Source organism: Lissotriton helveticus, chromosome 7 (assembly GCF_964261635.1).
Source record: "Lissotriton helveticus chromosome 7, aLisHel1.1, whole genome shotgun sequence".
In the NCBI taxonomy this organism is placed as follows: Eukaryota; Metazoa; Chordata; class Amphibia; order Caudata; family Salamandridae; genus Lissotriton; species Lissotriton helveticus.
In genome coordinates this window covers 1,421,676,626-1,421,701,984 of record NC_136068.1, presented here as the reverse complement: position 1 = coordinate 1,421,701,984, position 25,359 = coordinate 1,421,676,626, and the positions used below count along the sequence as shown (strand labels likewise).

The window sequence follows — 25,359 nt, the reverse complement described above, 5'->3', positions numbered from 1 at the left end:
TGAGAGAACGAACTTCCGCCTGCTCTGGTTCTGTAGATGCACGGGGTTTCAGCTAGTGCGAGGTAGGCAGATCGGAGGTTTCTTTTGGGTACGTGGAAGTTTATTCTGTTGTTGAGGAATTTAGGTCCGTTGTTGTGTAGGCATTTGTAGGCTTCAGTGAGGATTTTGAAGGTGACTCTCTTCTCCACGGGGAGTCAGTGGAGTCTACGCAGGTGTTGGCTAATGTGTTCATGCCGCGGGATGCCGAGGACGAGTCTGGCCGCGGTGTTCTGTATTGTCTGGAGTTTGCGGAGTAGGGACTTGTTGATGCCGGCATAGAGAGCGTTTCCATAGTGCAAACTGCTGGTGATGAGTGCGTGGGTGACTCTCTTCCTTGATTCCGGGGGGATCCATTTGAACGTCTTTTGAAGGATGCAAGGGTGTTGAACCAGCTGGATGGAGGTGACAGCGTTGACCTGTTGGTTCATGGCGAGTGATGAATCAAGTGCGATTCCAAGGTTTTTGGCTTGGTCTGAGGGGGTAGGTGGGCTTCCGAGGGCAGTGGGCCGCCAGGTGTTGTCCCATGCTAAGGGGTGGTTACAAGGACGAGGACTTCTGTCTTTTCCGCGTTGAGTTTTATGCAAATGTTGGTCATCCAGACTGCATTCCTCTCTGGAAGTTGAGTTTTGCGGTGGTGGGGTCTCTGGAGAGGGAGAGGATGAGCTGGGTGTCGTCGTTGTAGGATACAAAGTTGAGGCCGTGTTGTCGGACGATGGCTGCAAGGGGGGGCCATGTAGATGTTGAAGAGGGTCGGGCTCAGTGATGACCCCTGGGGGACTCCACAGGTGATTTCCGTGGGGGCGGAGAGGATCTCCAGGAGTGTGGCTGGGACCAGTAGGTCCAACTCCTTGACTTGCTTCTCTGGTTTCAGATTCATGTTTCCTCCAACATCCTTTCAAGGCTCAGAGTAGGTTAATATATTTTGCAGAATAAACTTAGTAGAACATGTGAACATCTCTTGAGTCAAACCCTTTGGTTACTGTAACTGTGGTTACTGTAACTAAGCTACTCAGCATAACCCCCCAGCTAAGTGTACATTCAGTGACTTTTGGGTCTCTTTGGACTGATTTCAGGCCGGTTTTCTCTGCTGGTGCTCAGCCCAAAATATTCCTTTCCCACCTCTTTTCCAGGGTTCTTTCCGCTCAACCAGTGTTTAGCGATAGTAAAGATTTTAAAATCTATATTTGCCAGCACAATTGGGCAATATGAGTTTATGGATCTGGGAGATAAAGGATTCATTTATTGTCAGTCACAGTCTTAGTTGTATACTCTCACTAAATAGGGGACAATCAGTGAACCAAAGACTTTATAAAAACTCCCCATATAGCTGTCCTGACCGGGCGCCTTATTGCCCTGAAGAATCTTGATGCCTGCTGTTTGTGCAGAGGTGATAGAAGAAAGGTGACAGGTATTCAAATAACAATAATGCTGTGTTTCAACATTAAGGCCCGAAGTTTACAATTGTGAATAGTAGGTTTAAAACTTCTCCTCTTCTCTAGCAAGTCTTGTTCTGTTTTCCAATATTATCTCTTTGGCTTATGTTTTTTTCTTGGTGTATCCATCACAGTCAAGTCAAGTGTGGGCCAATTCTATTACCCCGCTGTCAGAACCCTTTTCAGAGGGCCAGAGGCCTAGCAGGGGTTACTGGGCCCAGCTGTGGATATTTGAAGCCTTTTATTCCTGATGTCCCAGGGGCTGATTTGCTATGGATTTTGTGCAACTGGGCAAAGTACCCCTGCTGCACTTGACCTTTGGCAGTAACGTGGTGAGCAGTCCAGGGGGGGTTGAGGCGGGGGAGGAGGAGGGGGAGGTATGGATACAGGGGAGTGAACGTACTCAGGCTCACTACTCAAAATAACATGCAGCAGCAATAAGTCATTGCCCAGCGAAATACTCCCTTTGATGAAAAAAGAGAAGCATTTTATATCTACCTCTACTCTAAATGAGCACAGCAGCATCAAAAAATCCTTGTCTGGCCAAATATTCACTTTTATGAAAAAAGAGAAGTATTTTATTTCTACTGTTACCCACACAAAGGAAAGATACAACATTCACAAACAACTACCCCCCCTGCCCCCCCCCCCGAGGATAGGGCTCTAGTGTTTCCTTAGGCAGTTCCCCGGGTCCCACTCCTTCTTCGTTTCTAGAATGAGTGGAAATTCCCCATTCACTGTAGGCTACTACCAGGATAAGCCTCACTAGCAGTCTGAGTCTCGAGTCCACTAAATCTCTATAATTAAAGTCAACAGTTTTCTAATGCCACAGCGCTAATTTGTAGCAAGTTCCCTGGGGCTGATTGGCCCGAAATCAGGCTTATTTGCACCTCGTAGAATCCGAAAGACTGGAGTTCCTGAGCGCGCCCCTTCCACGTAGCCAATTCAGATGAGTTCGCTGTTCGCTGCCAAAGAGGATGGCACTCAGCTGTTGGAGAGTCCTCACACGCGGTTGTGCCTCAGCAGCTCCTTGGCGGCTCCTCTTTGCAGGATAAGTTTCTGGTTTCTCCCATGATTTAGGGGTGAAATGAAGTTCCTGGCATGAATCCTTCATACTAGGCTGGTGTGCCAGGGTCCACAGTGGCCTCACTGCTCTCGGCGACTACTCTGAACATGTTACCCATCTTGCTAATCCCAGTGACCCCCTCTGGCATACGGGTCACGTTAGCCTCATGGTACAAGGGCTCCGGCCTGATCAGAACTGTCAACTCCTCAGACTCCTGGCATACAAGGTCATGGTATACAACAAAAGGTACAAAGTTCCCCGGGGGATAGACAAGAAAGTGTGTGTGTGTAAAGGAGGAGAGCAAAGGCAGGGAACAGGTTGTTCCCTTGTTGGAACTGGAAGGCCTCACACACCCAGTGAGCTAGATGTCATGCTTCATCATTGGCCTACTGCTCCTCGTCAGACTGGCGCTGCAGTCTGTTCCCGTGGGGCAGCATGATAAGGTACGGTACCTCTAGTGCGTGCAGCCAGGGCTCGTAAACCTACCCACACGCGTGGCGCTCCAAAGGTAGCGCGGAACAGCTGTTCCGTACCTTATCGTGCTGCCCCACGGGAACAGACTGCGGGCCCACTAGGGACACCCTTAGGGTCACCACACTACTGCAGGACCTCCTGGCATGGTCCCTTACTGACCCAGAGAGGTTGTATCTTTTATTTTTCCTTTATTGTTTTTTCATCACTGTGTAGTACTGAGCACTTGAGGTCCTGAAGAATTGCCAGTTGGGCAAGAAACATGTCGACCTGACCAGAGGGTTCGAGGTAGTCCTCTGTGCCCCTTACAGTCTCTATCTCTCCTCCCACTCTTTTAATCAAGGGAGTCAGCCACGTGAATAAAGGTCCTTGTGAACTGACCCACCTTTTTTAACCACCATCCCCTCACGACTACACCTTCACTTGACACCTCACACGCACTCAACCATTGGCTGGAACAAAAGAACTCCAACAAAGAGCGCCTGTTAGGCGCCCGTCAGACATTGCAGCGCCAGTCTGACGAGGAGCAGTAGGCCAATGATGAAGCATGACATCTAGCTCACTGGGTGTGTGAGGCCTTCCAGTTCCAACAAGGGAACAACCTGTTCCCTGCCTTTGCTCTCCTCCTTTACACACACACACACTTTCTTGTCTATCCCCCGGGGAACTTTGTACCTTTTGTTGTATATGGTTGACTGGACATGTACACTGGACCCCGCTAAATATCGTCCAGAATTGGGTCCCTCGTTTGTATTGAAATACAAGGTCATGGTCCCCTACCACACATGGGCTACAGCCCTTACTGCCCATCATTCTTCTCACACCGTTTCCTTAGGAATACTGGTTCGCCGCTCCCCACTACCCATGGGCTCCTGCCCAATCGGCCCAGCGATGCACATGGCTCAATCCATAGCGTCCCTCCTCTGGCATACAGGGCGCCCCACTTTTCCTCACTCCCTCCAATTCCTCACAGGGCACACTGTTCTCAGCAAGCAGGCACTGGTGCTCCAGGCTCCACAGCAGGTGGTCTTGGGTTTCCAGTGTGATGTCTCCACACCCAGCGGGGAGACTAGCAGGCCTTGGACACCAGTCCTGGTCACAGGCAGATGTCTTGCAGAGCTTCCCCTCCTCACACAGCCCATCTGGCTGCTTCGCAAATTATATTTATTTTGAGCCTCAAGCTCCCTTTCTTATAGTCCATTTCCAGACCCCAAATGTGATTTAAGCTTTAAGGGCCCGATGGACGACCCTTTTTGCAATCACAAATGAGGGATCGGCCTGTTTGTACATGCCAGGACCCTTTTTTGCGGTCATAAACACTATTTTGCGAGTCACTGACTCGCAAAATAGCGTTTGTGACCCTCGCTATTAGGAAGGGGCGTCCCTTCCTAATAGCGAGTCTCAATTCCATGTACTGTTGTTTTACAACTGCATTTGCGGCCGCGAAACACTCGCAAACAGGACGGGGTCGCCAGAGGACCCATTCCTCTTTGTGAGTGCGTGCTAAAATATTTTTTAAGAGCAGGCAGTGGTCCCAGGGAAAAGGGGCTACATTTAAAGAAAAAACAGCTTTATTGAAAAAGCAGTCACAGACATGGTGGCCTACTGACCCCAGCAGGCCACCATCCCTGGGAGTGCTAGCCATTCCCACTGGGGTGTCAAATTGTGCTTGCCTCATGAATATTGAGGCATGCAATTTGCGACCCCATTTGGAATCGCAAACAGTGTCTGATACACTGTTATACATTCACTTTTGCGAGGTACAAATTCTGAGTCGCAATGCGACGCAATTTGCGACTCACAAAAGTGAATGGGCGTACATCTGGCCCTTAGTCTTTGAAGTTTGATGCTGAGGGGTATGCTTCTTTTGAAATGCCCACTCCTCTGCTCTCTTCTTCCTCTTGAAAGCAGTCTGTCACGGCAGGAACGACTCCAAATCTGATAACGGCATAACTCAGGCCATAGGGATGACTGAGTTCACACCTGAATGTCAGCCACAGTAATATGTATAAAAAGGTTAGCCCAGGGCCCCAGGCCTATTGCTCATCATTCTTTTATCAGCCCCATCTCCATCCTGAGATGTGCCCAGTCCTATTCCTTGTGACCTATCGCTAAATCAGAGAGTTTCCTGAAATGAAATTCAGGGCCCTCGATGTATTGTACCATCTACCAGTACACATACACCCAATGTATGTATACAACCTACACACATTACACACACTGTATGCTTCACGTACTATACCACTCAAAGCACACACACATCCAACACATTCATTTACTATGCACTCCTTGCACAGTAGTACTTCCTCAATGTATTGTACCACTAATAGGCAGGCATACACCGAGCACATGCACTCCCCATGCACGCACTGCTTAGTTCTGCATTACCCCTGTATTGTATCCTTCCTAGGCACACATACATCCACTGCTGCATATACACCACTACTGTGCTACGCAGCACTTCACAACAAACCGATGTAGGCCAATTGTGAGCTACAGCAGCAGAACTTTAAAAATGAGGGAACCTTAAGCTCTCGCTCTAGATGCACAGGCTAGAAAGGACATGTTCACTCCTACTGATCACTAAACGGTATGCCGCCGCCAGTGCGCTCATCCTGCTAAACTCCTGATGAAGGCAGTAGCCTTTCACCACTATGATGGTATCACTGTGAGTTCCCTTCCCAGTGCAACAAGACCATAACACGTGAGACAGAACGATATCATAGCACACTTACAAGATCCTTATTTGCCTATTACAACAAAAATCAGCATGCTTACAACCTACACATGCTGCACAACACTAGAACAGTGGCTCTTAACCTGTGGTCTGGGGACCCGTGGGGTGTACGTGGCACCTAAGCAGGGGGTCCGTGACTACTTAGAAAATGAAACAATATTAACAGAATTATAAAGCGTAGGTAAATTAAGAAGCAAAATGTAAAACTTAAATTTTTAAAAACATCACAACAAATGTGAAGAATTTTGCATCTGGAGGCTGAAAATTAAGTTGGTGTCCTCAGATTGATTCCTGGGAGCAGTGCAAATGCATCAAACAGAATGTAGTATGGACAATGAGTGGCCTCAGTTAAATTTATAAAAGCCCCAACCTTCCCAATAAAATGAAAATTTTGATTTTATTTATTTATTTTGAGATATTTACTAAAATAATTCATTTGTCTATTTGCATTTTAAGAACGGTTGTTGCCAAATTTTTGTGTATTGTTTTTGAGTGTCAGTTCACCCAAATTGCTTACAGTAATGACTTAGTGGGTGTCCCCGGATTCCAGTGATTCAGTGGGTGTCCCCAGATTGCAATAATGATGGAGTGGGGTTCCACGGAAGTTAAAAAGTTAAGAACCTCCTTAGAAGTCTAATGTCTTGAGGGCGTTGCTTTGAGCGTAAAGATGGCTTTCTCACTCTTAAGAGTGCTCCAAACCCCTTCGTCATCTGCTTGCATGGCATCAATCCTCTAGGAGCAGAAACTCTATCTCCAGCTCGCAAGTGAAAGGGCAACCTGCTGTGAGTACAACTGCACCCGAAACACGTTCTGAAATACAGCAGAGACAGACCCTGCAGCGTACCCCGGTGGAGAGACAACAAGATGGTGGTATCCTAGCTGGGACCCGTGAGGCTCGTCAGCCGCAGGTTATACCGCCGGAGGGCGGGGGAGACACACACTGAGACTCTGGCAGCCTCTATTGCATACCAGGTCAGACAAGGTTAGTGGAACTGGTCTCGTAAGCTGGTGGTGGCGCGTAAAGAGGAGCGTGCGGTCGGCCTGCGGATCTGCAGGACACCGGCCGCAGTAACCGTGGCAGCAGCAGACTCCTGGGGCCTCCAACGTAGTTCCCACGGACTGGTGGGTAGAAGAGGCAGCGCCCAGAGAGAGCATTCGGTGGTGTCTCGGCAAGGGAAGATGGCACAAAGTGTTCTCCAGGCAATTGGGTGGGCGCGAGGTAGGGCCAAGCCCCGCTGACACCGTCCCGTGGTGTGATCACGAGCCCCCCGCTACCTTCCTCCCGCTCCACGGGAAGAAGATCATGCACTCAGCCTGCAAGTTGGCAGGGTGGCGAAAGAGCCTGCAACCGCAATAGCGGACCCCCAGGGGCCATCCCGACAACTCGTGCTGCTCCTGAGGTGGCAGGGGCACCGCCAAACGAAACCTCACCTCGGGAGTTACCCGGCAGGGGTGGATGGGGGAGATGGCCTACAGGGACTACCAAGCAGTCAGGAGGGCCCAGGGCTGTGAAGAGGCCCGCTGCCACAAGCCCACGGTGTGGCCAGCTTCATTTCCTCGCTCCCCCGATGACTTGAAGACCTGATCCTGGCCGCCACAACAGAGGCGACCAGCCTTGAGTTAGAGGGTGACTGTCCTTGGACCTTTTGACCTCGAGGACACACTGGCAGTACCTACACTCCCGGGGGTCCCCTCTCACAGCATGTAGCCCCGGGCCCCTGCCAGGGTCAGACTTGGCATTGAAGCCCTAAACCAAATAGACTGGCAACCAGGAGCTGGCAGCGCCCCGCCCTGCACTGCATCACACCCAGGCCGCAGTCATACAGGGACCAGGAAGCGGTACGATGACCAGACTACGCCGAAGATCACCCTGGGAAGCTGGACCAAACTCCTCGGAGCGGTAGAGAGGGCCGGCTGGGGCCACCGCTCTTCTGTGTGCTTCTGGATGCAAAGAAAGGAATAGAGGCTGTTGAGATCCCACCATAAAGCTGCGGGTGTGCCTCACACATCTAGGACTGAGAGTGCTGGGGGGCCTGGAGGTGGGCTCTGGGACCCCTACGACCCCTGGGGGCTTCGCCTCGCCTCCCAAATAGAGGTTGCATAACTCCAACAGAAACCAACAAAGAGTCGCCTGCAGTACCCAGCCTCGAGGGTGGTCAATGGTGTTGACCTGGTGTCTGGAGGGAGGCCCCAAGGGGAATAATGCCGGGTCGTAGAGATCCCCTGCAATACAAGCAATGTAGCCCTGTCGACAGCTGACTGGGACAGCCGGAGTTGGAGCCTTGAGCGACCACACCCCTGCCGGGTCCCCCTCCTGGACATGGCAGACCCCTCCTGGCTATGGCAGACCTGGCTTCAGTGAGTTCCGACGGTACATGACATCTGACTGAGACTCATTCGCAAGGGACACACAAACCCACCAAGCCTGGGACTAGACCTACCGCCATCCCAGCGGTACACAATTGTGTTGCTGTCAACGAGAGTCCTGAGTGTCTCTGGCGGGGCACGAGATCCTCAGTGGGGACGAGGCTGCGATCATGAAACGAAGAGTGGGATTTGGTGGGTCTATGGAGACAGCCTAGACAAGTCTACCCTCTGCAGGCAACCACATACAGCAGCCATGCACCACTCCTTCTGAGGCAATCCCAGGATGGGGAAAGACAAAGGAGCGAGGCCACCACCATCTTAAACCCACATGGAACAATACACTACAGGCGGGACTAGCATCAGTGACTCCGCTCCGACCAAGGCCCCCTCCCATTCGGAGACCTCGCCACAATACTACAGGCCATAAAGTCCTCACAAGACTCGGTGGAAACCAATACAAGAGAAGTATGCGTAGACATGGCCCTCATATGGCAAGACCTCCGCAATGCCACTTGCCGCATAACAGAAGCTGAATCCCGGCTATCAACGATGAAGGACGATGTTCTACACCTGAAAGAGCAAGTTATGCATTTACTGTCCCACCCAAGCAAACTTCACATGAGTGCAGAAGACCTCAAAAGTTGCTCAATTCGAAACAGTCTCCGTTTGGTGGGCATCCCCAAAGCAGCAGAAACAGCACAAGTAGCCACCTTCCTGGAGGACTGGATCGAATCATGGATGCGATCGGCTGCTCTCAGCGCGGAGCGCGAACCCCGTGCTTTTACGTCCAGGTCACCTCCTGTAGCCCCACACCGGCCGATCATCACCAAAATCCTCAACATCCAGGACAGGGATGCCATCCTGCAAGAAGCCCGCTCATCCCACCTTGTCCTATCATGGCAATAAGGTGATGATCTTCCCGGACTATACCAGAGAAGTACAGGCACAAAGTAGATCACATTACACTGTTAAGCAGAAACTGTGGGCCCTCAACCTTCAGTGTAGACTTTCATTTCAGGCCCAACTCAGGGTGGTTTCCAGAACAAAAAAACACTTCTTCGAAACCCCGGGTGCGCAGTGGTCAGTGGGCGTCTCTTCTCCATCTGCCGTCTGGCACAACCGGCAACAACTAAAGAAACTGGGTCCTGCAGACGAAGCACCCAATCCTGTAGGGTAAGCAATGCCTGCAGAGTGGTCTCTGCCTCGCCTGCCTGCACATCAAAAAGACCAAACGGATCACCGGAACCCAGAGGAGCGTTGAATCTCGTGTGGAGCCAGAATAAAGCTAGCGAGCCATCCAGCAAAAAAACAAAACATCTGCAGCAACAGGATCAGATGATAATAATCTTTCGCGAAGCCCAACGATTTGAGTTGGAATCCAGCGTCGTCACTGCTTCTGCTCCGGAGGCATGAACATCCTGTTACATGGAGGGGTCCACCATTCTGATCCTGCATCAAGCTTTGTAGTTTAACTTTGTTTTGCGTTCTCATTATCTGGGTGACAGATGCTTTCTCGAGCAAAGTATAGGGTGGGTGGTTGGTTGGGGCGGACGGGTGGGGACCATTCTCTCTGTTCTTCTTATAGTTTTTTCTCTTGTTTGCAGCACTTGGCATGACACTCTTGATATGCACGAGTACCACCCTTGAAGCAGGACAAGGTGCCCTCAGACACTTCCAGGCCCTGGAAAATCAAGTCCAATAGATAGCCCACACAGACGCCGCCACACACATACACCCAATCGACATAACTACACCCAACTATGAGGGAGAACCCCTATGAGTCCTCTCCTGGAACGTCAACAGGCTCCTAGATAAGGTGAATTGCACAGCAGTATCAAAGAATTGACAGAGATCCACCCCGGCTGTCCCCTTGATGCAAGAGATGCATCTCATAGGGAACCACTGTTCCTTCCTTGCACATCAAGAGTTCAATAGAGTCTGGCACTTAGGCTTCTCATGAAGTTCCGGGGGGTGGCGATCCTCCAGCTGTCCGAGCCGCTTCATGGCCCTTAGGGGGACCCTGAGAGGCGCTACTCTCAACCTGGTATGCAACCTTCGTGCTACCATAGAGGTAGAATCCTCCCTTTCCCATGGTCTGACAATGGTTGGGGGACTTTAATACAGTTTTGGAGCCCAGTAAGGATACTACTGGGTTACCCTCCTCCCACAGAAAGCTAAGCACCAAGCGACTCACAGACTGGGCCTCCAGACTAGGCAATGCGATGTGTGGCAAACATGGAATCCCAGGACACTATAATACACCCACACCTCCGCTGCGCACCATACCCGCTCTTGCATTGACCTACTATTTATGCCCGCCACCGGATGCCTTGCGGTCACCAATATCCAAATCCTAGCTTGTGTTAAGTTAGCACGAGCTTATTAGAAGGTTAAACGCCATTTACCTTTTGCTTTCTTTTGCACACGGCACACGTTAGCTATTGGCTGAGTGTTTTGCTTCACATGAGAATAACTTGTTTTTCTACATTGCTAGACTTGCTTTGTAAGCTTAGTATAAACAGTGAGTGCAGAGGCCTTCAAGGTTACCTCAACACTGTAGCTGTTGTTCGAACTGATCAGTGTGCGTTCTAGCCATAACATATATGCAGCTGTGGCCAACTCAGATACTGGCGCCTTTAACAATGCACTGTGTAGGCATGATTGAACACACTTGGAGAACATTCATATGCTGAGAGCTTGTGCCGAACTCAATGTGATTCACTCCTGCTAATCTTTGAGGTATGGGGTCGCCTATGCAAGCCTAAGAGACCTTCTTTAGTCATAAAATAACCTACTAGCAAGGGAGGGTGAAATATAGGTATATATTTAACCTGTTTCCATTTAGCATTATAACATGCTTTCTCCCTTTGTATTTTATGGAATCGTAACTATGCTGACAATCTTATTTCCTATCATATGTCTGCTTGTATTAGCTAAGATGCTGCACCTGAGATCACGGCGTTAAGATAAACATTTTAAAATTGCTCGTGACTCCCTTTACTCCCTGTTCTGGACTGGTATGAGAGTGTAACGAAAGAGTACTCCTGTTTCCTACCTTACCTGAGGTATCCTAAGTTGCATGTTCTGGGTTGTCTAATCATTGGTTACTTTGCTATAGGACGAAGAGCTAATGAGACACTGATGCTAGTCTGGTAGGGGATTTTGGGTACTAAGGTGAGTTTTTGGTACATCCTAATTCACTGAGGTCCTGAGTCTCTGTGCACAGTTCTGTGTCTGAGCAGAATCCCTGCAACATGGCGCCCTAAGAGTGGTGGTCTTATTTCATAACGCTTGAGTAGGGCTTATATCAGTCCTTAACCCCTTCACTATTGTTTCCGGTTAACCGTGGTGACAGATAAACCTACCTATAGTTACATAGGTCTTTTAAAGCTTGAATCTTTCAAAACTATTTCCTTTTGAATTACTACCCAGTTGTGCTACATTGTTTGCATTGTACCTATCCTGTCTGTGTCATTATGGGTGACGATGACATACCGCAACATAGTCGCATTGCGGTCCGCAATCATTTGCAGGCTTATAACGTCGCCTTGGAGGGCATGGAGGTTATTTTAGTAGTGAGTGCTGAGATAGCTTACCCGTTTGAGATTTTTTACTCATGGGTGACATTTCCTGCTGTGGATGCGGCTACTCAGGTGTTTCACACTTAGTCTCACACAGCTGTGCCCGTGGAATATGTTCCTTATAGGACACAGGAAATTCCGATTTCTGCATGGCAGCAACGTATTTGGTTTAATGGCGCCCTTCCCCATAGTTTAACGGCGATTAGATTAGGTCCTTTGTCCATTCCAGGTGCTTCTTGGCCTGTTTTGGCTGGATTTACCCTGCATCCTTGTGCGGGGGCAGTCCCCGTTGCTGAGTTGAGGCTCCTATATACCTCCACAATTGGAGTTATTAGGGCCTTGGTTCAATATGTTACCCGCAATTTCCAGGGCGGGGCCCCTGGTGTTGCGGCACTTCCAGCGGGATGAAGCTTAGTCCCGTCATGGTTAATGTGGTTATGGGCAAGCGTACCCAGGATAAGGATGATATGCCTTTCTGGCTTGCCAGCTGGAGGCAGTTTTTCCAAATTCGAGTCCTGTAGAAAAAGACAGGATTCTTATAATTAGTTTGCCCAAGGACTTGGTACCGGAAGCCGGTGACTTCGAGTCATGGGGTAGAATCTTTGCAGCAGTGTACACGAGGTGCTTCGGCACTCCGTCAATGACTGTCCTTCCGACGGTCATTAAATGTGTTCAAGATGAACAGGGACCTGAGGCTGCGGTTGAATTGGGAATGAGACTCGGCTCATTTTACGTAGTTTCCGATCTCGTCCTTTCTAATATAAAGAGAGAGGCGGTGAACTTCCAAGTGTCTAATGCTTTACGCGAAGTCCCTGATGCCGACAAACCCCGACATTTACGTAGAATTATTACGGCGGCTTATAAGACCGTAGGCCGTAATAGTTTTGGTGTCAAACCCTTTTATGCTAAAGATAAGAAACAAACTCAGGGGTCAAAGTCTGAGAAAGACGATCAACCCAAGGTTCCAAAGCAAAATTGGAATAAAAACAAGAAACAGGGAAAACAACAACAGAAACAGGAGTCCGGTCTCGCGTCACCAGTGCCTGCGTCTACTGAGCGCTCTTATGACATACGCGACCGCGCTACGATTTAGTCACCTAATCGTTTTCAGGTTCCTGATCAACGTTCTCCTCGTACTTTGCAGGACACATCGGCCTCATCGTCCGGTGGTGGAGGCGGCGGCAGAGGACGGGGTGACCAGCAGACTCGCGACCAACCCCGCCCGAAAGACGGAAAAGGCAAGCAGGACGATTCTTCACAGAAAAAGACCCCAGTTTCAGAAAAAGAAAGTTGCCGCTTTAACAGCGAGATATGCTACAGATAGCGAGAATGCAGATTCGGATTCAGACGTGGGCGCTGACGCTGTTGGACGGCGCGGCGGAGATTACCGTTGTTCGAGAGGCCCTGCGTCCACTACTGAAGGTGACAGCGACTAACAAATTTGTTGTTGTTGAGACAGCTGATACTAGAGTAGCTCCCCCTGATAGGCTTTTTGAAATAGACCTTTTAATTGAAGGTGACATACAAAGTACCATAAAAGGGGTATTTTGGGAAAATCTTACAACTACGTATGACATTTTGTTAGCGGAGTCTGACTGGCCCCCACCTTTTGTTCTCGCAGCTCCGAGAGGGCAGGAGGTAATCCTGCCTAGTTTCGTGCACACAGTGTCAAAGGAGCATGCGCTGAATTTTGCAGAAGAGTGGGCTAAGGACCTTGCGCCTGCTTTGTACCGTGCTCACTGTGGTTGAGATAAATTCTCCCCCCAACATGGGATTCCCTTGTGGTCTATGCCACAGCCTCAACCTCAATATCCCATGCGGCTTGAAGCGAAAGCTTCGGTCGCAGAAATCCTCGAACAATTGGAATATCAAGGTGTGATTGAAACTTGTGTGTCTCCGATGAATAACCCTCTTTTTACTGTGACCAAACCTGATGGTTCTTACCGTTTGGTATTGGATTACCGGCATCTAAACTCGCATTGCCGTATCTGTGCAGTACAGAATACCCACGGCTCTGCCCAAGTGGATGGTCTTGTGCGTAAAAGGTTTAAAACCACACTTCTTTTGCCCACAATCTTTCTGATTTAAGTAGTCAATGGACCGCTTTTACCAGTGGTGGCACACAAAAAAAATGTAAACGTTTGGCTATGGGCTACAAGAATCGTCCAGGTGTGTTTGCTGCCTGTATAGTTTCTCTTTTAGAGAGAATCGACCCAGATGCGTGTTCGTATGTGGCTGACATTTATCTCACGAACGACGAGATATGGCATCTGTGCCGCGTTGACCTCATAATTTGTAATTTTGCGGACTTCGGTTACAAATTTAACTTTGCAAAGTCTCTCATTGCAGAGTACACAGTGTTGATCCTGGGCTATGAGCTCAATAACGAAGGTCGAGGATTGACTCCTCACTTCTTGGAGAAATGCGCACAACTGTGCGCTCCTACAACACTGAAAAAATTGCAGTCCTTGCTGGGATTTTTGAATTTCGGGCGTACTTCTATTTCCGAATATGCCCAGCGTATCAAGCCATTATATGCTTTGATACAACCAACTTTTACCAAATCGTGCTGGCTGCCCCACCATTCAGCCATTTTGCAATCTTTGCAGGCTGATCTTCTAGAATCGAAATTCTTACTGACGTGTGATAACCACACCGACCTGGTGATAAGAATCGTCCCTGGGGCGGTGGGTTTTACATACCTTACTTTTAACGAAGGTGACACTGTACCTATCGCTTACAAGTGACACTTGTACATATAGCCTGAAATGCTGTTTTCCACTGTGGAAAAAGTTTTGACAGCAGTGCAAATGGCGACTCTAAAAGAACGCGCACTGTCGCAGGGAAAACGCATGTTGGTTGTTACCCCGTATCCTGTCTTGGAGGCAGTGACGAAAGCTTTGCACCCACGGTGGATACAATGGGCAACATCATTGACGTCTCTGGATGTCACGTTCATTTTTGACGCCTCCTTACGGTCGCAGGAGTTTTTGCAGTATGAATTTGTTCATCCTGCCCCGTTGACTATGCGCCCTTTGGAGGATTTCCATTGTATCATTTACACTGATGGTTCAGCGCAAGTCGCGCATGGGTCTAAGCACGCATACGTCTCAGCTTGCGCGATTGTGGTTGGTACCATGGTGAATGGAGAATTCAAGTCCGATGTCGTACATACACAGACATTAGGGGACTGTACCGCCCAGTTAGCAGAGCTCCGTGCTCTGATGCTTGTATTGGAGTACGCAGATCCTGGTGTGACTACTCTTATTGTGAGTGACTCTTACTACTGTGTTCAGCCTTACAATGACAATCTGTTCTTTTGGACTCAAAACAAAGGTAGCACATTAAAACATAAAATGATCTGGGTTCGAGTGGCTGAACTTAAAGAGCACCTGCCACTCGTGTATGTTATTAATTTTCTTGGTCATCAGCATGTGGGAGTTCGCGCTGTTGGCAATAGTCTGGCCGATGAGGCCACGATCCACAGCTGATGCTGCGTTGCAGATTCCGGTAGTTGACTGGCTACCCTGAGTCGGAGAACTGGTCCGAGAGAAGGTCGAAAACAAGAAAGAGTTTGGCCCCTCATATCGAGCTCCAGTTCCTGTACTTGGCTTACAGGGCACAAGAACAGTCCTTTTACCTCCACTTCCAGGTCGTAAGGAAAAAAGGTACATCTCCATTGACAATGTCAAATTACACAGAGTGGCCGATTCTTCTTAGTATGACACCTGCGGTCTCCTGTCCATCGATACTGAGAAATTCTGTTTTGGCTCCGGCTCCTAACAACAGGCCTGACGTTGCCTTCGAGATGCCTGCATTTTCAAGTCCTTTATTGAATACCCCACCTGATGCTCATCTTGATGATACTGAGTATACTTACCCCACAGACTTATCGATGCCCGATTTACAAACCTGTTTGGCAACTGAGTCCAGATTTTCATTTGACACTAACTCTACCACATTGAAGTCCCCTTCAAAACTTTCTGTTTTTGCAACATGGTTTAAAAAACATTTTTTGATTCCTCCTTGGACTTACATTTGGTTGGTGCTTTTTTCCATTTTTTTGTTTAGGTCTATTGGGTTTGTAGTGTATTTTTTCTGTCTTGTGAATGGACACTACGTTGTAGAGAAGGCTGCTATTCGACTAATTAATGGAACATTGGCACCCTATTCCTCATCACACAGATTGAAGAGGGACCTGACTTTTGTAAATATTACTGCTTGGCCTATCTTAGATGGGATTGAATGGGATGTTGTTAAATTTCATGGTCCCACAGAGGTTATAAATGTCCCGAACGTACTAAGAGTTTCTATGGGGGATGTGATTAAACAAAATATACGCTCTGATGATTGGGATGTTCAAGCCTTAGAGGCTTTGTTTTCAGATTTGAAATATTATGCTTTTTTTTTCAGAACAAAATTGTATTATGTTGTTGAAAATTGCATGACAAACACAGCGCCCCGGGAACCGGAGGAGCTGTGAGCATTAGAGTAAAAAAAACACATTCAGGCAATTCAATCAACAGTTTAAGGTAAAGTAATTGAACTACGACCCCCCTCCCCTCCCCCTCCCACTCCCCCTACCCGGATCCCCCCTCCCCCCCCCTGCACAGCGTCTAAGTAGTTTACAAACACAAATATAATAAGAAGCATTCAGTGTGTATTCCTCATGACCCGGGATCAACGTTCAAATGCCCTTCCTCAGGTCCATCATTTGCTGGTGGTTCCAGCCATAGTCCTCTATAATCTGCACTTCTCTTCCAAATCTTATGTTGTTTTCGAGGGCAGCCCCTGGCTGCAAAGATCGGGCGCTCCAGTCCCATGTAAAAGTCCAGTCCCCTTTTCCACACTCCCACCAGGGGGGCCCTAGGGTCCTTCCAGGCTCGAACCACGTCTCTCTTGGCCACAGTGAGGCCTAACAGCAGCAGATGTCGTTTATTTCCCCCCACCTGTTCCATAACATGGAGAAGACCCAACTGTGGTGAACGGGGGAGCTCCCAGCCCAACACCTCAGACAGGCAGTCCCACACTCCGGACCAAAACCTCTGCAGCCCGGCACACGACCATACTGTATGTATAAAGGTGCCCACCTCTCTGCCACATCTCAAACAATCAGGGGACACAATCAGGCCTGCCTTCTACAATCGTTCCCTTGTATAATAGGCCCTATGTAGGTACTTGAACTGGATGAATCTTAGACGTACCGCAATGGCCGCTCCTCTCGGGGCCTCAAGCGCTTCCCTCCAGTCCTCCTCCTCAAATGCGCCCACATCACTCTCCCATTTCGTCCGCAGACCGTCTAGGGAAGACGAGCAATGTGTAACTAGTGTTTGGTAGATAGTAGATATCGTTTTACCTTCCAATTCCCCCATAAATACCTTAGCCTCCAGTGGGCTAAACTCTGGCAATGAGTCTAGTCTTTTTAGGGTGGGTGCAATAGCATGCCGGAACTGCAAATATCTAAAGAACTGGGTCTGGGGCATATCATACTCCTCACGTAACCCCTGGAACGACTTGAGGGTCGTACCCCTGACAACATGGCCTAAGGCTGACATGCCAATCGCGTCCCAGCCACGGAACCCTTGTAGGGACGTCAACGCCGGCAGTAGCCCATTCTGCCACAGAGGGGTTTCCCTCGTTAGCTTGTTCCACCACCCCATGCGGCGGAGTGCTCCGCGCCATATATGATACACTATTTGAGTGACCATGGGGAGCCTCTTTCTCTTACCAGCCGAGTACAGTAAAGTATGTAGCGTGTCAGGGTCCATCAGGTGCCTCTCCAGGGCATAAGTCGGGTCGCCCCGGTCCCCATACCACCACTCATTCAATATTAACAGATGGGAAGCTTGATAATAGGACAAAATGTCCGACGTCGCTAGGCCGCCACAATTTGTGGAGAGGAAGCACGTGCGTAATGCCACTCTCGCCACTCCCCCGGCCCAGAGAAATTGACTGAGTGTCGAGTTTACTTGCTTGAACCACTGCGATGAAATGGGATATGGGTGATTTTGTAGTTGGTATAACAGGCGCGGGAGGGCTACCATCTTAAATATGGCTGAGCGGCCGTACACGTTCAGGGGCATGCAGGACCATGTGGTCATGTCTGAGCGGACACGCTCCCACACGGGCACAACATTGCGCGACCAGGAGACTCCATACAAGTCTGTCAGGAATACACGCAGGTATTTAAGGCCTCCCGTCGCTTCCTGCAGTGCCGCCGCCCAGGACCCTAGTCCACGGCGCTCTCCCAGCACCCACAGCACAGATTTACGTAGGTTCAGGCGGAGGCCCGACACTTCCCCGAATATCCGCATTATGTCAAGGACCCGCGGCCCAGATTTGTTCAGATCTGTGAGGAAGAATAGGACGTCGTCCGCATAAAGTGCGATTCTATCGGAGGGTCCCGTCTGCCACTCGACACCCCTCATCTGAGCGTCCACTCGCACCCACGCCGCCAATGGCTCCATGGCCAGGGCGAATAAATAGGGCGATAGGGGGCATCCTTGCCTGGTGCCCTGACCTATACGGAAGGAATCGGACACTGCCCCAGCTACTCTCACTGACGCGGTCAGGTCTGTGTACAGTAAATGCAGGTATGATAGAAAGTGGGGCCCGAGATTCAGGCGGGATAGAAGTGCGCGGAGGTAGACCCAGCTTACTGAGTCGAAAGCCCTATCTATGTCTGCCAGCAGAAGTGCCGCAGGGATCTCCGCTGCTCGGGCCGCCTCCACCACCACCTGCGCGCGTCTAATATTGTGTCTTGTTGCTCTATGGGGCATAAACGCGGCTTGGTCGGGGTGGACAAGATCGGTAATGTATGGGAGGAGGCGATTGGCCAGCGCTTTCGCCAGTATTTTCGCTTCAGTATTCAATAGCGATATTGGTCTATAGGACTCGGGTAGTTCAGGGGGCCTCCCTGGTTTGCAGAAGACCACAATTTCAGCATGTCGCCAGTCTCTCGGGAGTCGGCCACCCTCCATGGCTGCCTCCAGTGCCCTACCATAGTATGTTCCTAGTTGGAGGTGGAATTTCTTGAAAAATTCACAAGGGAACCCATTGGGTCCAGGGGCTTTGCCTACATCTAATTCTCCGAGGGCTGCACCCAGCTCTTCCGCTGACAAAGGAAGTTCAAGTCGAGCACGCCCTTCATCTGAGATCGCTCGTGGCGGGAGGTCAGCGAGGAACTTGTCGACATCCTCCGCTGGGAGGAGCTCCCGGGGTTCATATTGGGCTGCATAATACTGTGCAAAGCTGGCCGCCAGGGCCGCTGGGGCTGTCATGGGCGTCCCTGCCTCATCACGAAGACACGGTAAGGACTGTGTATGAAAAGTGCTCTGGCAGAGCCTGTATAGCATCGAGCTGGATTTATCGCCCCACTGGTAGATCCTACTCTGAGTCGCCAGCCACAGCTGCCTAGCCTCATCTAACGGTACAAAAGGGGGTGGTGATGGACGGAGCATCAGAACCAATCAAACACTCACACCCAGTCAAAAGATCTGGGTTTGATCCATCACCGTTCTTTAGCCCACTCTGCCACCCCAGTTCAGCCTCATCTAACAGCAAGGAGGCGTACGACTGCTGCGACAGCAGTAGTTGACCCACATCCTCCTCACTCCCCCCCGCGTGGCATCTTTCTTCCTGGTCGCTGACCCGGTCTGCAGCTCTTACTATATCTTCCTTACGTGCCTTACGGGCAGCTGCACACCAAGCAATATCTACCCCTCGGAGTGTGGGCTTCAGAGCCTCCCAGAGGGTCATCGCATCCGTGTCCGGTTTATCATTGTCACTCCAGTAGTGAGCAATAGCCTCCCTCATATGTGTTTGATAATTTTCTTGTTGCAGATGCCACGTGGAAAGACGCCATCTGAACGGCTGTCGTCGTCTATCTAGAAGTAAATCTATCGTTATCAGGGAGTGATCAGACAGACCACGTGGCAGTATGGACGTGGAATCTATCCTCCCAACCGAGGCGTGAAGGACAAACATGTAATCGATCCTGGAGAAGGACTTATGCACCGCTGAGACGTAGGTGTATTCACGACCTTGGGTGTGTTGGCGCCGCCACGCATCCACCCATCCCATCCCTCTCACCATGCCGTTCAGTTTAGTAGGTGTGTCCGGGGGCAACTCTCCCCCCAGCCTGTGGCGATCCATCCGTGCATTCATTACATCGTTCCAGTCGCCGCCGACCACTGCCATAACATCGGGTATCCCAGCCCATACACCAAACAGCTTTTCTATAAGGGCTCCATGCAGTGGAGGCGGGGCATACACACTCCCGAAGACTATTGGTTCAGTGCCTATCTTACCCTGGACAAACACATACCTGCCTTGTGCATCAACCCACTGAGTCTCATGAACATAGGACAGACTGCGGTGTACCAAGATTGCTACCCCACGAGATCCCCTCGCAAACCCAGCATGATACACTTGCTGAAAGCCGTAGCGCTGTAAGCTAAGGGTCTTGGTACCCATGAGGTGAGTCTCCTGCAACAGTAACACATCCGCCTTATCTCTCTTCCCCTGTCTCAGGACCGCCCCTCTCTTTATTCTGTCTAGCATCCCCCGCACATTCCAGCTCACAACACGCATTGATGCCCTCTGCAGTCCCGATTCAGGAGTATAAACCGCCATCCATGGGCAGAAATATGGATAGCCCGAGCGTCTGAGGCCACACACACACATTTTGCTTCAATAGAACTTGTAAGATCACTGTGCAATTCAACTCCTCCCTCCCTTTCCCCCCTTCAACTGACCCCCAACAAACCCCCCAACCCCCAATCCCTACCAAGTCCCTCCAACAACGTCCCCACCACCCCCCACCCCATACCTCAGTAACATTGAAGTACCTGTTGCGGTATAGGTCATCTCCGGCCCCCAACGGGAGGTCAGAGATCCACTATCCCAATGGATCCCCATGAACTACCCACTCCGTTCCAACTCTCCCCCCCCAACAATCTCCTCTAAATTGAGGGGTTACCGCCTTATAGTCCGTCCCTCCCCACCCAACCCGTATCCCGTATCAGTAAGTCTACATTTGCCTGCCAGTGTTAGTGTTACTATAAGCGTAGATCGTCTCCAACCAGGCATGCAATATCAGCCACTCAGCCTGTGCTGTGATATACAAATCAAACAGGTACCCAGTGTCCTTCCGCCCCTCACGGATCAACAGTCGGAGAGTCTGGGGGTTTAGTCTCCTCTGTGTTCCCCTTTTTGGCTGGGGAGCATTTCCTTGAGCGAGATCTCCAGTTGCTTCTGCTATGCGAGCGTCGGGGCGTCCGCAGCGGCACTGCCGAGGAGGATGAGTCTGAGTCCCGAGCCGGCGGCGTATGTGGTCTGATACGTACTGTCTCGTCCGTCCATGTAAACACCTCTTATGGGGAGTTAAAGAATAGGGTGCGGGACTGATAGACCACCCGTAGCCGAGCCGGGTAAAGTAGAGCATATTGAATCTTGAGGCCCCGCAGGCGGGCTTTAGCTGCCGTGAAGGACTGCCGTTGTTGCTGCACCAATCGTGTGTAGTCCGGGAATATCATGATCCGCTGATTATTCCACAGGAGGGGCTCTTTCAACCGGGCTTGCTTCAGGATCGTGTCTCGGTCATGGTAGTTGAGCAGCTTGGTTATCACCAGCCGCGGTCGTTCGCCAACCGGCGGCTTCTGAGTGAGCGCTCTATGGGCCCGATGATAAAGCAGCGGGAGAGGGACTCCGGCGGGAGCCAACCCTCCAACCACTCGGTGAGAAAGGCTTCCATGTTTCCCTTCTCACAGTCCTCTGGAAAGCCGACAAATTGCAGGTTGTTGCGCCGAGCCCGTCCTTCGGCACCCTCAGCCCGGAGAGCCAGGCCTTTTTGTACGCCCTACATGTTAGTCACTCTTTTCTTCAAGGTCGCCAGTTCGTCCTCAACTCCTGTAATCCGGGTTTCTGCTTCTGTAATGCGGGCCACCGCATTCCGCAGGTCCTGTCGCAGCAAGGTGACATCAGCCCCAACGGCCCCAATTTTTGCATCTAACGTGTCTCGGGATTGGGTGATTGCCGCCAGTAGAGCTGCATTGTCCGGCCCCTTGGCCTGGTGGCCTCCCGAAGCTCCAGAGTTTCCACTTGGGCCCGTGAATTTATCAATAGTCCCCTGTTTCGAGGTTCCACCGCCACTCCCGCCTCTAGTCATGGTCGATGATTGATAGGGCAGTCGTCAGGTCACCCTCCGTAGCTCCCGCGTCTCACACCTTTCGCCACTGGGGGGGGGGGCCCTCGTCCTCCGCAAGGAGTCGTCCTTCTGGGCCCCATTGGCCCTGCACCCCCGGTTCCACAGGCTTCGATGGTAGGCAGCAGGGAGTCCGGGCCACGCCCGCCAACTACGGCCACAGAATCCGCCCTTAGCGGCCTCCCTCCGGACTCGCTACAATTCACGACGAAGTGAGTTTACCCACCAGGGGCCCCTTAGTCGCTGGCCATTAGGGTCTGGGTTCGTGCATCCAAGGCTGCATGAGCATTAGGGTGTAGGCCGCCATGGGTTTGTTGTGTTCCTCCCAGCAGCCGTTTGGCCCCCCCGGTGCAGCGTCAGGCCCAATGAAGTGTACTGCCAGTGGCCCCTCGCCAGTATCTGTGTCCCGGTTAGGGCCCAACGGCGCGGCCCGGGCCCCAGGTGCTCCACGAAGCCCCCCAGTTAGCGTTCGCCTGGGCCAGGTCCCCCAGTCACTCCACAGGTCCACGGCCGAGGCTCATGCAATTCAAGGTCTCTGGTTGCCGACACCACCGGGGTCCCAGCAGGTCCCCCAGCGCACCACTCGGGGTCAGGGAGTCCCACCGTAGGATCCACGAGGAGGGGACACGGACCGGGCCCCACCACCCCGGCCCCCCTCAAGAGTCCGGCTGCTAGAACTATGCCCACCGGGCAGCACCAGGTCAGACGTGACCAATGTCTTTATCTTTGTCTTTGCGGCCCGATCCAGCCGCCGAGGGGGGTGAGGGGGCACTCCTCCTCACCTACGACCACTCGGGGCCCAGCTCACACCCCCGGCCAGCACGCCTCTGCGCCGTCCGGGAAGGCCGCCACAGCTCCCGGCCTCCCGGTCGCCAAAATCGAGTCCCCGGCTCCAGACGGCCGCCTAGGCCCCACCACGGTGCCGCGTCCAGGACCAGACCTCCAGCAGCTATGTTCGGCTCTCTCCGCTGCGCTTTGGGGCCGACTCTCGCCACCAGGGCTCCGCGTTCAGCGTTCAGTGTTCCAGGCCCGGCAGCGGCCGCCGCCACAATCTGCTCTTCTGTCACCACCTCCGCCGGGTCCGCGAAACTCGAGGACCCCGGTGTCACGGCGCGGCTCAGGTCTCACCGCGTCGGATCTCGTCGTGGAATCCCCAGGGCACCCCGTCCGCCGGGAGTTCAGAGGGGGCCAGTTATCATCTTCCGCCATCAAAATACCGCACCAGGGTGCCTCGGGGTAGGGAGGGAAAGGATAATTCAACGGATGTTCGGCCGGCGGGACGGAGCTCGTCTAGGCTTCGTCCGCCATGCTGGCTGCCTTGGCCAAGCCCCAATATTATGCTGCTTTTGATGCTGAGGATTTATATTTAGATTCGGCTAATTATGGTGATTTGTTCTGTTATCAACACTATGGAAATCACTACCTGCATAAAGCAAACACAAGGAGGAATATAGTCAATTATACACAATGAGAACATTGCCCCGCTCCTGTTGAAGGCAGCTCAAGTTCTCTTTTAAAGAGATTAACTTATTTTACTGATTTTAATCAGTCAAATCCTAATGCATTTCATTTTAAGATGACCGAAAAGCCCTCTTCTAAAGTTAGACTTACCCACACAAAATTGTTATATTCTAAGTCCTTTCTTGACCAATTGGCTATTGGGGGCTATGAACTGTGGAAAGATACTATTGATCTTAAATCTGTTTGGGGTTCTAAAAGTTGGCAAGTGCAAGACACAGAGGCTTTGCATCGTGCATGTCTCATCCAAAACCATATGTTGTTTTTGAATTCAACAATTTCACAAACCACCTGCTTTGGATTGGCTACTACTAAAAAATTAAATGCTCCTTCTTTTCCAGAATTGGAAGAGTACCCCGGTTGGGATAATGATACCAGTATTTCTATCAGAGAATTACAGACCCTGTTGCTGAATTCTACTTTTAACATATCCAGTTTGGATCCTAAGGGTTGGTTGTTGTGGCACCAAAGTGCTGATTCTTGCCAACATCGTTTAGCCCCTGGCTACACACAGGTTAGGTTGGATCCCCGTTTTGAGAGTGACCATTCTGTAACTACCTATTCCGTAGGCAAGCTGTGTCAGAATTGGCTCAAACACTCCACTTTAGCGTCAGTTAAGCTTCATTTGTCTATATTGACTGATGATGTTGATCTGAATGACTTTGTCAAGGGCCCTGCTTCTGGCAGATCCAAAAGGTGGGTATATGATATTTACAACGAAGTTTGGAAACTGTCCGAGATTGAGGCTGCTTCCCGCTTAAGAGCTATAGATCAAGCAAATTTAGAAAAAGTGCTAGCAGTTATAGATAACAGCATTAACACGCTTTCTTCCCGCATTTACACATTAGATTATATTGTTTCATCTGTTGTTGATATTGTGCAAGAAGATGTCTCTGTTTTGTACCATGGTCAAAATCAATTGCGTTCCATTATGCAGTTTGCATGGACTTTACAAGGCAGGGAAGGTGCCTTGGGACTACATGAACACATCCTCCTTGTTTGCCCCTTTTTATTTGACTGACAAACAGCAATTTATGTCTATGAAAGATGCAACTTTTTCTATGTTACATATTGAAAAGTTAGAACCTTTGCCGTTCTCTGTGGCCGAGACAAATTCTGCTGTGTGGCTCGTCCATGGATTAATAACATTACCTTTTCCTTTGTTCAAATTCGAAGCTTGCATGAAGTATTATGCAATTGGCAGGTATGAACCTCTGGGCACCGCTTATCTCCATGAAGCTTGGTCACTACCATTTACCTATAGGTGCCTGAGGGAGGCAAAAGAGGTTTATTTGAATGGTAAAGACTGCACAACAACGCCTGATCACTAGTTATTGTGTAGGCATATACAATTGCTTGGCTCGTCTAATCAAAATGCACCTAATTTAGCCTGTGTCTTAAAAAGTACAACGACGCCTGCTATCACACCCACATTCACATTACTAGCAAAGGGTATTTATTTACTTTTAAATAATGAAGATTGTTGCTGGCTGAAATTCCTTACATCAATACGGTCTCCCAACGTGTAGTTTGTTGTAAAAACGTAATGTTTCCTCCTCCACACGGGAAGCTGGATGTTTCCATCTGGCCGTCGAGTCCGACCTTGAAAGCAGAGTTCAACAAGATGAGTCGGATAAGAGCTCTTTTGTCCCAGAAAGAAGTCGACCTTACATCTGCACGTGAGACATTTGTCCTTCACGTGGCAAACACCCGCACAGAAGTAAAGCCTTATTAAATATGGATCTTTCCCTGCATTTCGGGGAGTTAATTCACACTATCTTTAATGCCTCCTCGACCACAGGGCTGGCTCACTTTTTTAAAGTTGTTAGCCTTGGGACTTCTTTCCAAACTATATTCGGTTTGTTCCCGGCATGTTTTCAATAGATTTTCTCCAGCCTCTTTGGTGGATTTCCCTTGATGCTCGCTCTGGTTGCCGGAGTGCT

General features: G+C 50.3%; 1 protein-coding gene across 3 annotated transcripts in view; it reads left to right on the top strand.

Annotated features, from left to right (window-relative positions):
* Positions 1–25,359, top strand: part of LOC144770320 (manganese-dependent ADP-ribose/CDP-alcohol diphosphatase-like) — a 235,725-nt gene that overhangs the window by 5,154 nt on the left and 205,212 nt on the right. The window lies entirely within an intron of this gene.